The sequence below is a fragment of the Phascolarctos cinereus genome, unplaced genomic scaffold (assembly GCF_003287225.1).
Source record: "Phascolarctos cinereus isolate Bilbo 61053 unplaced genomic scaffold, phaCin_HiC Scaffold_9;HRSCAF=440, whole genome shotgun sequence".
Taxonomy (NCBI): domain Eukaryota; kingdom Metazoa; phylum Chordata; class Mammalia; order Diprotodontia; family Phascolarctidae; genus Phascolarctos; species Phascolarctos cinereus.
The window spans coordinates 138019499-138032625 of record NW_027556402.1 but is presented as its reverse complement, the minus strand read 5'-3'; positions in this window follow the sequence as shown (position 1 = coordinate 138032625).

The window sequence follows — 13127 nt, the reverse complement described above, 5'->3', positions numbered from 1 at the left end:
TTGTAAGATTGACTTAAGCCCACATTAGCTGAGGAAGGAAAGTTATTTAGAATTTCAACTATTGTCCATTTTAAAAAATGTAAAAATGCTTCTATGCTTTAATTAGTATTAAATCAGGGATGTCTAATAATTATTCTCTTTAAGGAGTCTATTCAATAAATGGAAGTGGGACCAAATGGTCACCCTCTTAGTATATCTAGTTTAATAAAATTAAAAAAATTGAGTCTATTCCCTTAACCATTTGAAAGTCTTGTGTGGCAACTTCTTCACAGTACATTAGCAGGTAAGATAACTGTATTGATTTTAAGCTTCTTGTTCAATACTTTAGGGATCTGTGATTTTTTTTTTAATATGCTTACTTCTTTAACTCATGCAGATTGCAACTCCTCTAAGCCTTTTCAGTTGATCTTTGGGAATTATAATGGCTTAAAAATCTATCACATTACACTACAGCTATTGTAGGGATGAGTTTCTCTAAACTTCATTGTTTTATAAGCTAAAAAAAAATTCTTGGTTGAGGCTTCTAGTATTTTAATGAACTCATTCCTTCTATTGAATTTCCTGGTATCATTCTTTCTTATTACTGTGCAGATACCTTATCACATATTCCTAGGTCTTGGCTATAAAGATTTGACTTTAATGCATTGGTGATATGATGCAACCTGTTTAATCTACAATCTTTGTAGATTACTCTGTTTGAAATTAAAGTCTTAGGACATGGACATTCTGCAGAACTATCTAATATATACAGCTGTGTTACTAAAGAGGCTTAACAAGTATACTATTTGGCATTGACTCCTATAATGGAAGAAAGAAGAGAATTTGTATTCCAGTTTTTAAGGGAGCTATAACCTATGATACATTAATATAAGAGCCATTTAAGTCTAAATAATTGCTAATAGTTGCTAATTTTTAAAAAGTGAATCCTAAAATTATGAACTTCATCTTAGGATTTCAAATCATGTAAATGAAGCTTGTAAATTAGTTATCAGCAATCAACAAATAAACATTTATTAAGCACTTCCTAGGTGTTGAAGCACTGTGCTAAGTGGGGGTGGGGTAAGGCTGGGGAAGGTTACAAAGAAAAAAAAATGAAAATAATCTCCACTCTTAAGGGACTTCCATTCTATTGGAGGAGACCACATTTATATAAATCCCATCACTTTTCCCTGTCCTCATATATGTATGATATATGCAAAGTGTATACAAGGTAACCTTAAAGAGGAAGATGGTAATAGTTGTGGGGACTAGAAAAGACCTCTGGCAGAAGTTGGTACATGGCACAGAAACAGAAGATAGAATGCCATGTGTGAGGAACAGGAAATAGACTCTTTGGCTGAATCATGAAGTATATGAATTGTCAAGGATCTGAAAAAGCTTTAAATTGTGAGCAGAAGAGGTTGTATTTGAACCTAAAGGTAATAGGGAGTCACTGGAGTTTACTGACTTCTGGGACAGAGGGCTCAGATAACATAGCATAGATTATGTATTAGGGAAATCACTGTGGCAAACGTGTGGTAGATGGCTTACAGTGAGGACAGATTTGAGGGAGGAAGGTCAGTAAGGAGGCTGTAACAATGATTCTGGTGAGAAATAATGAAAGCCCAAAGTAGTGGCATGCTTGTGTTAAGTGGACAGAAGATACTGGTCTACTATTAGGACTAATAGTTACTAGGGTTTCTCTGATGTAGATTCTTTCCTCTCTACCCACAACATGAGGTAGGCCCATGGCCCTCCTCCTTCCATCCTGAATCAATGATTAGTTTTCCATAAAAGGAGGCAAAGTATTTCTCCCCCTTCTCTGTTTTCCCCAATGTAATTAGGCTATGCTTTCTTTAAGGCATATTTTTTTTCAGGGGGGGTGCAATTGGGGTTAAGTGACTTGCCCGGGATCACACAGCTAGCAAGTGTCAAGTGTTTGGATTTGAACTTAGGTCCTGCTGACTTCAGGGCCAGTGCTCTATCCACTGTGCCACCTAGCTTCCCCTTTGAGGTGTATTTCTGTCCACCCACTTCCAATATAGGGTAAGCTCAGGGTCCTCCTCTAACAGTGATTGTCTTTTCTTTAAAAGAGTCAATGCTGCCCCTGTTTTGGGCTTCCAGATTCCTGGTCAGCTAAAGACATAAAAAAAGCCTCAGTTATGAGCCACTGGGGCCCCCAGACTTGGTGTACTTCCAAAGACCATAATAATGTCTTTTACCATATCTTGTCCTAATGATGAGATGTATTTCCATATGGAGACAGAGGGATTCAGCCAGAGAACCTAAGTGCCACTGTTTCCATGTTGCAAACCCTTGCTTTGTTAGGGCAAAGTAAACCTCTTCTCCTTAAATTTTCAACGACAGGTGAGTGGCTCTTCTCACTTTAACAATGAAACTTACTGAGATTGCTGTTCTTACAGCTGCCTTCAACAGGCTGTTCATAAAGAGATGTTGCAGAATAGAAAGCCCAATCTTTGGCAACAGATTGGATTTATGGATTAAGTGATAATGAAGAGTTGAGGATGATACTAATATAATTGAACCATAATAATTTAGATTTGAACTGGTTCACCTAGGGTATGGAAGAGAGTGTAGCCCTGTTTACTGGGTAAGTGCTGAAGGATGGAGGAATTGGAGAGTTGAAAAAACAGGTTTGCCATGCTCACTTCATTCCCAACTCAACTCCCTCTCCAGGCTATTTCTCCACTTCCTCTTCACCCCCTTTCCTTTTCCAGCTCAATTATCCCCCATATTAGAATGTAAGGTCCTTATTTTGGTTGCTTGTATTTGTATTGATAGGGCTTAATATGGTGCCACTCACAGAATAAACATTTCCTCTTTCCCTCTCCCTGCCAACCCCCATCTACCTACCTACCTACCTACTATCTATCCTATCTATCTATCTATCTCTATCTATCTATCTATCTATCTATCTATCTATCCCATCTCTACCTTGCAGAATCTTAATTCATTTTTCTCCTTTAGTTAGGTACCATGAAAACTTTCCTGAACTCTCTCCCAACACACACCTGTCTGCTATTATTATCTTACTACTATTACTACTCTCTGCATCTTTAAATGATCTAGTATTTATTTATCTGGGTACACAGTGTATTCCACTGTTATCTGTTTGTCTTCATATTCCTAGCACCTAGCACAATGCCTTGTGTATTGTATCACTTAAAATATATTATTTTTTTTAAATGGTGGGTGATGGGATGGGGTGGGGATGGTGTTTAGATCTGTGATTTCACAATTGGTAGTTGTGATTTTATTGGCTTCTTCTACCCATGCAGATCTGTGTTTTTCAATTTGTACACCTTCCAGGAATGTATAATAGTAGTTAATGGTTACTGCTTCATTATACCATGATGAGAAGGGGCAGAGAAGGAATGGGTGGAACAAAGCTGTCATCCAGGGTCTTCTGCATTGTCCCAGAATTCAAAGAGTTAAAACACGTGGCTCATTAGAAGTGGCTCTGTAGGGGCAACTAGGTGGCTCTGTGGTTAGAGCTCTGGTCTTGGAGTCAGGAGGACCTGAGTTCAAATGCTACCTCAGACACTTGACACTTCCTAGCTGTGTAACCCTGGGCAGGTCACTAAACCCCGAATGCCCAAGTTTAAAAAAAAAAAGTGTCTGTCATGCAAATTAGCAGGCTCAGCTATTTGCCCTCATTAAACATGAGCATAATAGGTGATTTTCCTATTGTAATTCCAGTTGGGAAAAACCAACCAAAAACATCAAACTTGATGCCAATGAGGCCAGGGTTTTGAGGTCTTTAGACATCGTTTAATCCCAGTTTTCATTTACAGATGACAAAATTGGAGGTCAGAGAAATAAAAGGGATTTGCCTAAGGTCACTCATCAAGGAATAGAACCCAGCTCTCCTGATTTCATTCTCTGTACTCCTTCCACTACACAGGAGAAATGTCTTTACCAACCAAAGAACTTATATTTAGAGCATCTTGTAATTACACCATCAATTGAAGCATCAATATACTTTTCATATAGGTCTCATAAAGGTACAAAGTTAAAGATGCTTTTGATAACTTAAGCAAATTGAAGCTAGAGAAGAAAATAAAATCTTTCCTTCAAACTTTACAAGTTGCAAGAAGAGAATGTTTTAGAAACACCCAAGAAATGACAGGGATTTCAAAATTAAAATTTGATTAGAAATGTGAAATGAGATAATTGAGTCTGAAAAGCAATCAGGCAATTAGAGAATACTTGTTCGAATTAAAATGCCCTAAGTTCCTTACCCTTTTTGGCTGTTGATGGCTGTAATTAAAAGACATCAAAGTTTCTCAAAGTGACTTCTGAATAGTTTTTTTCCCCTCTTTATTATTATTTAAAACATTTTTCTTGAAAATTTCAGGCAGACCAGTTTTAAGAGCAAACCTTTTGATCTTGTGTTCATTTCAGGTTCTTCTTAGGTCAGATTTCTAGTTTTTGGTTTTTTTTTTTTTCTGTTCCAGGGGATTAAGCAGGAGATTTCCACCACATTATTGCCATTACTATTGCTGCTGTATCAGGGGTATTGTAAAGCTTAAACAAGATAGTGGATGTAATGCACTTAGCAAATCTTAAAGTGCTATATAATTGCCAGGGACTGTAATCATCACCATCATCATCATCAACATCATTAATTATTAACCTAGGAACACCAGGCCTCCAGTCATTTGATAGGCTCATTCCAGAGCCTTTTTCTTGATTCCTGCAGAGGTTAAACAATGTTTAATACTTAAGGGGCCTGTTGGTAACTGTTTAATGAGGGCTTTCCAGAAAAAAAAGTACACATATTTTTAATGTTTAGTTACACTTTCTTAAGTCTCTCTACCATTCATAAGTCTATCTATCTTTTGCACATACCTTCCTCCATTAGACTGTAAATTCCTTGAGGGTATGGACTATCTTTTTTTGTATTTGTATCCCCAACATATAACACAGTGCCTGGAAAATAGTAGGCACTTAATAAACGTGTATTGATATTGACTTTTAACTAATCAACAAAACATTAACTCAATCTCTGATTTGTAGTGATTACCAATTCCCACTGAAAACTTAAAGATGAGCTCTACAAGCTTACTGCAGCACAGCCTTAGCTGTATCCATCACTCAAAAATCATTCATTAAACACTTGTAATGGGCCAGGCACTGATAGGCTTTAGGCATACCAAAAGACAAGTAAAACAGCTTTTTGCTGGCAAGCATCTTATGCTTTATCAAGGGATGCAACATGCACATATATCAATATATGTAAAATAAGTAAAATGTGATTTTTTTTCAGGAAAGGGAACTAGCTGCTGGGGGAGAGGCAGATTAGGAAAAAAAATCTTTTTAGAGAGGGTTATGCTAGAGCTATGTTTTGAAGAAGAATGGATTCTAAGAGGTCAAAATGCCCATTTTCTAGGTATGCAGGACAGCCAAGGCAAAGGCATGGAAATGAGAAATAGAATAATAAAACACTGTGTGTGAGGAACTGTAAGATGTCCCTTATGACTGAACTATAAGGAGTATGGAGGGGAGTTCTGTGAGAGAAAGAGACAGAGAGAGACAGAGAGACAAAGAAAGAGAGGAGAGAGGAGAAAGGAGAGAAAGAGAGAGAGAGAGAGAGAGAGAGAGAGAGAGAGAGAGAGAGAGAGAGAGAGAGAGAGAACTGGTAAAAAAATTCAAGTCAAAATATAGCTTGTTGAGATGCATGGGTAGCTCTAACAAGAAAGGTAAAACTACTTGAATCCTTTTTAGCTTTTATTTTATCTGTGAAACAGAACCTATGCTTTTGGAAGTATAGAGATAGTATTAGAAAAAGAGGTAAATTTAGGTTCAAGAAAACCCTGGGTTCAAATCATGCCAACTTCTCTATTTAATTATCTATTATATTCATAAAGTCATTCAAATTTATTGAGCCTCAGTATCCTCATCTGTAAAATGGAGACACTGATGTCCAGATATTATGGTGCATGGTATTATGCTTTATCACGACAGGCCATGTGAGAGATCTGCTGCAAGTCTTAAGTGAGATTAATGTATATAATGCATTTTCATACCTTAAACCACTATGAAAATATTTGTTATTGTTATTTTCTAATTTAACAGGACTAATAGATTTGTCAGGAGAAATGTCAAAGCATCAGAGTATGCATATTTCATCCAGGTAGTTGACTTTTTTTTTTAACAATATCCTTGTGAACATTGTGGAATGACATATATTTAATAATAAATAGTGTTAATGGGTATATTCAGAACTAGTTGAGGCTTCATATAGAAAAAGTTACAATTAATCACAGTCAAAATAGGGCAAAGTCTGCAGTGGAGAATCTAGGGATTGGTTCTTGGTCTTCTCTCTCTTTCTCTCTGTCTCTCCCTCTCTCTCCACACACATACACTGACTTTTCGTATTTTCAGATGATACTAAGCTTAGATGAATAGTAATATGCAGGATGACAGAAGAAGGAAATAAAAAGGTATTGGCAGGGTGGGCTAAATCTCACAAGATTACATTTTATAAGGATAAAAGTTAAATCCTCTTGAGTTTGAAAAAAATGAAATGCAGGATGAAGGTGACATGATAACATGCTGTTCATATAAAAATAAATAAGGATTTTAGTCAACTATAAATTCTACATGAATTTAAAATATGGCATAGAAGACATAATTGAATTAGACTCTATTGATCAAACTAAAGTATTCCAAGCTAGAGATGTGATAGTCCCACAGTAATCTGCCCCATTCATACCTCCTTAGGTCCACTTTTGCGCACCATATTTTAGGAGGATTTTGAAAAGTTAGAGTATGCCTAAAGGAGTGTGACTCATCATGCATGGGAAAGCCCTGTTCCATTTGCACTCTACACTGGAAATTCTCCATGTTAGAGCAAGGGAACTCTAACAAGAGCACATCTTATTTTACACCTTATTTCTTATTTACAGTCATAACAATTACATGAGCAAATGAGTATATACATATATCAAACACATATGCATTTATGCACATTGTATAGATATCCACACATAGACATATATACACTAATATATATGTATACCTATACACCTATGTATATATTTTTACTTTTAGCTGAGACTTACATTTTTATTAGTGTAAAGAGATCTTATAATAGCTCCTGCTATTCCCACAGATGCTGATCAGTAGCTGTCTGTAACTTATAGTCTTAAAGGGTTGCTTGGGTCACTGGGATACTGAAGGACTTGTCCAGGATCTTAGATACAGTAAGTTTCAGAGGTAGGACTTGAGCAGAGTTTTTTCTGACTCTGAGGCTAACCCTTTGTTGCTAAACAATGCTGATTCTCTCTTCCTTTCTTCCTTCCTGCCTCCCTGCCTTCCTTCTTTGTTTTTTTTTTCTTCAAGGGTGGGGGGAAGGGAATAAGCATTTACACAGAACCTCCTATGTGCCAGGTACTATGTTATGTGTTTTACAAATATTATCTCATTTGATCCTCCCAGCAACCCTGTGATATGAGGTAGGTGCTGGTTTTATCCCCATTTTGCAGTTGAGGAAACTGAGGCAGAGGTTAAGTGACTTGTCCAGAATCACATGGTGTCTGAAATAGGATATGAACTCAGGTTTTTTGGACTCTAGGCACATTGCTGTATCCACTGCACTACCCAGCTGCCTCCAGCACAAATCAAACCCTCTTAGGTCATTCCATCAGCTAACAAAAAAAAATGGTTTACTTGAAAAGAATATTCAACAGGAAGATACTATTTTACACGGTCTTCCCTGATCCCCATACAGACAGAGGAAAGCATGGTGTGATGACTCATTTGGCCATGGCACATCTTTTGAGTCTAAAAGGATGAGATTCCCTTAGGTAACCAGGAAGCATTGTTTGCCTGGCTTGAGGCAACCAGGATGTTGCATAATGGATTCAGCCTAATCTCAGGAAGAGTTTCCTTTACTTTTTTTTGGGGGGGGGAGGTATGGGAATGAGAGACAAAGCCTATAATACATATTGACTAGAAGTGTGGTGATCAGGGTAACCTGGTAAATATTACATCTACTACACCATGCTAAACTTCCTCAGGAAAGGAAGGTATATATCAGTATTTAGTTAACTCTGACCTGAAAGAATTAACATACTCCCCCAAATTTTGTTCATTTGCATCCTTATAACAAGGAATCATGGCAATGTGCTACTATTGTAATCTTAGCAAGAACTCTGGGGGGCAAAAGTCCTGTCAGCACTCCATGATTTAGCAAAAGTTTCAAGCTTAGTAGATCTTTCCACCATATGTTCTTTCAACATTAGATGCTTGAGTACTGCATTGACCATCATGACCTCCAGCTGAGGTAAAAATATGAGAATATCCCATCATGACATGTTTATCTTGTACCTCTGTGAAATTCTTGCTTCAACTCAACCTTCTAATGTGCCAAAGCTTCAAGTGTAAAATAGAGTTCTTTGGTCATTTTTAGTTCAATGTATTTTGCCATTTTTGGCTCATTTTCAGTCCCAAATACCAAGAAGAACTTGAAGGGCAAGATTCCAATAATTCAGGCAAAAAGCTCTCTTTCTCTGTTCCTCAAGACAGCTTTTATGTATATTTGCATCTTTGATTTTTATTGTGAGTCTTTGGCACATTTTGCATCTAATGAGCTTTCCCTTTGACCCCCACCACATGTAGCCATTTGACTCCTTTGCACTATGCAGAAATAAAGGTCCTCTGGATTCCCTTTGGTATAATATTAACATTTTATTGCCTGAATACTTACATGGCTTCATGCTGCAGCCAAAGTTCATTGCTGTTACACTTTCCAGATCACCAATATAGTCAATGCACAGTTCTAATGGGAAGAATTAAAATAGACATAGGGGATAACTGGCTTAAGGGGCTGGGGATGGAAGGAGGGCATATGGGGAGCCTATCTCAAAGCCTTTAAATCAAGATTCTAATGCCATTTGAGTGTAGTGAAATTAGGAAAACAGAGAGATTCTCTTTAAGACACTGGAGACTTACTTTATCCATGATTATCACTTAGAATATGTCTCTTGAAATTTTGAATGAAAATGAATATAAAATGATGATATTATTAAGACAGTGCCTGTCAAGGAAGCCTTTTTCCCTTATAGCTCATAAAGCCTCTTTTAGACTTTTTGTTATTTATTCAAGTCAGTCAAATAACTTTGCCACTAGCTGATATTAAGCTACTACCTTTGGCCTACTTCTCAGACATAGGGCAAAAAGACGTGTGGAAAATGAGAGTACGGTTTTTCACAGTAGCAGGGTAACTGCTAAAGTTATATCATTCAATTTAACAAACACTTATCAAACACCTATTATATATTCAATACTACTGCAATGAAATGACAAACACAAAATCAAATGTTCTCTGTACTCAAGTACTAGACTTTTTTTTAAAATGGAGAACAACATGTACATTAAAAAGTAAATAAAAATTTTAATTTTTGTTCAGTCATGTCCAATTCTTTGTGATACCATTTGGGGTTATTTTGGCAAAGCTATTGGAATGGTTTGCCATGTACTTCTCCAGCTCATTTTACAGATGAGAAAACTGAGGCAAACAGGGTTAAGTGTCTTGCCCAGGGTCACACAGTGGCTGAGGACAGATTTGATCTCAGAAAGATGAATGTTCCTGCCTCCAGGCCTGTCATCTTATCTGCTATACCACTTAGTTGCCCTAGAAACTACAAAAGTAATTAGGGGGAAATGACTAACTGCAGGGATTAGGAAAAGGCTTAATATAAATGGTTGCATTTGAATTGAACCTTCAAAGAGAGCTAGGGATTCCATGGGAGGGAGAAGTGAAGAGGGGGTGAAGGAGGATGGGGAAATGAGGAAATAAATTTATATATTATTTTTCTTATTGTCCAGAGTCACTTAGAGCATTATGAAAAGGAAGTGTGTTCAAAGGTAGGATATAGATGAGACAACAAGAGAAGGATAAAGAAAACAGAGAGAAAAAACATGAGTTGAATAAGGAGGAGCAGGAAATTATGAAGATGATTGGTAAAAGAGAAGGTAAAACATTGAATTTGAAGAGGAGAAATTGAATAAATGATTTAAGAAAAAAAATTTCCAGGTCCATGTTCTATTTATGACTCCTGATGGAGAGGTAACTCCTGATGGAGAGGTAATAAATGGATTCATGATGGAGAATAAGACATAATTTTTGGACAAGGCCAATGAGGGAATTTGCTTGGCTTAATTATATGTATTTTTATGAGAGTTTTCTTTTTTCTTTCTCCTTTTCTTTTTTTCTTTCTTATTTTGATTCATTTGGGAGATGAGAAGTAGAAGAAAGAGAAAATAAATGTTCATTAATTGTCAATAACTGTATATTGTCACCTTACTTTGAAATGTAATCAAAAAGGCCTTAGAGCCTAGGGAAAGAGAAGACCTATTTATATCAGTCTGCCAAATTAGATACCATAAAAAATAGCTATGATGAAGGAAGAATAACAGTTGAAGTCCTTAGGAGTTCAGAAGTGAGAAATAGGAGCAAGTAATAAAACTCAAAGCCTCAAATTAAATAAACATACACACACACATATACATATATATATATATATATATACATATATATATATATATATATATATATATATATATATACACACATATACATATACACATACATATACATAACTCTGTAAGGGATGAGAAACTTTCAAGAATGGAATTCTGAGAACATAAGGGAAAAGCAATTCGAATAAGGAGGAAAAATGAGTTATCTTCAGGTGCTGTGGATGCAAGGAGACTTTACAAATCAACTTGTATCTACATATACACATGTGTATATACAATATATGTTATATATCTATGTCTATATGTCACACATGGATTTTGGTATCTATAGAGAAAGAGAGAGAGAAATAGGATGAATACAAGATCATTGTCCTGGCATAATCTTGTAAAACAATTTCAGAAGTGCAAAAACTCAGAATGGGCTAACACTGGTGAGCATAATCAAGCAAGACTGAGAGAAAAGTAAAAAGAAAAAAAGTCATTAACTCTAATAGTCATGCTGAGAAATTTTTGCAAAACATTTCCTATTTTCTACTCATGTGGCACAGATTCTTCATTTATCATTAAAACTAAATGAAGCATGTCTAAATAAATGAAGACTGTACTTTGTCAGTTACTTTCTCGTTTAATAGTATCCTTGATTGTATGCATTTACTTATCTCTAATGATATGTGGTGGTATATTATTATTATTTCATATGTACCTTCTAGGAGCTAACACATGTTTTTGTGTAAATAATCATGGGAGTAACCACCCAGATGGCTGAGTGAGAGGTCTTGTTAAGCCTAGCTCTTCTTTGCCATCTCAAAATAGGAAAAAAAAAAGTCAAATGAAGTAAAAGAACAAAAAAATTGGGGAAAGAGAGTAATTAACCACAAGGAAAAAAACTCCTAGAAAAATGCAGAGGGAGATATAAAGGGAGATTTTAAAGATGGCTAAATATTCAAAAGGAAGCTCTAGTGGAGTGAATAAATATTGGAGTAAAGGTAAACAATGTGAAGACCCCAGAAGCAATAGATAAAAACTGTAAAGCCAAGTCCCTTAGAAATGATAATAGAATAACTGTAAAAACTCCTGGAGTGGCTTAGAAGCTAAATAAAATAATTAAAAGAAGAAATAAGGAGAGAAATCAAAACTCTCATAGAAGTAATCATAAAGAAACAAAAGAGGTTAGCTGGTTTGGAATAAAAGAGGAATTGTTCTAAGGCAATGAGCTTTCCATAAAAGAAATCATATTCAAACTTCAAAAAAGCAGACCTAGAAAAAAAGAATATCAAAATAAAAACAAATGACTAGGTGATCTTCTAAGATATCTTTTACCTTTAAATTCATGAATCCATACATATCAAAAGACAGAAAGATTGGAGAAATACTTGAAATCTCTACAAGTCAAAGGAAATGGCCTTGAAAAGAGAATATAGTGTCACAATCTACAATTATTGGGTTCAAGAGAATAATTAAGAAATTAAAAGCATCAGTATATACTTCAGGAAGCCATATATAAAAAATTGCTTTAAAGTATGTAAATCAGTCTAAGGGCAAAGAACAAATTGAGAAAAAATCCTAAGTTCAAATCACCCAAAAATGTTGTTGCTAAGTTTTGGAACTTCATCATTAAATGACATCTATTCAAGAAAAAAACAAAAAACAAAAAACAAGAAGAATATCTTTATATACTGAAGGAAAACAATCTGAATTGCACAGCTATTCTTTGTCTATAAAGAATGAAAGAAAAAGCTGGAAACATATTCCTAAAGCAAAGGAAATCTGTTTATACCCAAAGATACCTTAACTATGCCCACAAAGACATGAAATTATGCATACACTTTGACTCAGTGATACTACTTCAAGGTCTATACCATACTCTACAAGAGGAAAAGGACCTATATGTACAAAAAATTTTTATAGCAACTCTTTTTTTTATATGAAGAAAACCTAGAAATTAAGGAGGTGGTCATTAATTGGAAAGCAGCTGAACAAATTATTGAATATTAATGTAATGGAATATCATTTCATCATGAGAAATGATGGAAGAGATAATTTCAGAGAAACCTATTCTACTTGTAAGAAGTGATGTGGATTGAAGCAAGCAAAAGCAGAACTATTTATACAATAATAGCAACATTTTAAAGAAAAACAACTTTGAAAGACTTAAGAACCTTGATCAATGTAGTCACCACTCATGATTCCAGAGGACTGATAATAAAGCATACAATTTACTTCCTTATTCAACGTCTATGGACTCCAGATAAAGTTGTTTGTTTTTAATATAGCCAATGTGAGAATTTATTTTGCGTAATTTTGAATATTGACAGTAAGGTTTTTGGTTCCCCTCTCCCCCTTTTTTAAATTAGGCAATGGGGTTAAGTGACTTGCCTAGGGTCACACAACTAGTAAATGTTATGTGTCTGAGGTCAGATTTGAACTCAGGTCCTCATGAATCCAGGGCCGGTGCTCTATCCACTGCACCACCTAGCTGCCTCATTTCCTTTTTCTTTTCAGTGTGTGTGTGTGTGTGTGTGTGTGTGTGTGTGTGTGTGTGTGTGTGTGTATGAGAGAGAGACAGAGAGAGAGGGAAAGGAAGAGAGAAGAAACTTGTGTAAGGGTAACAAAAACAAAAAAGAAAGAAAAAGAAAAAA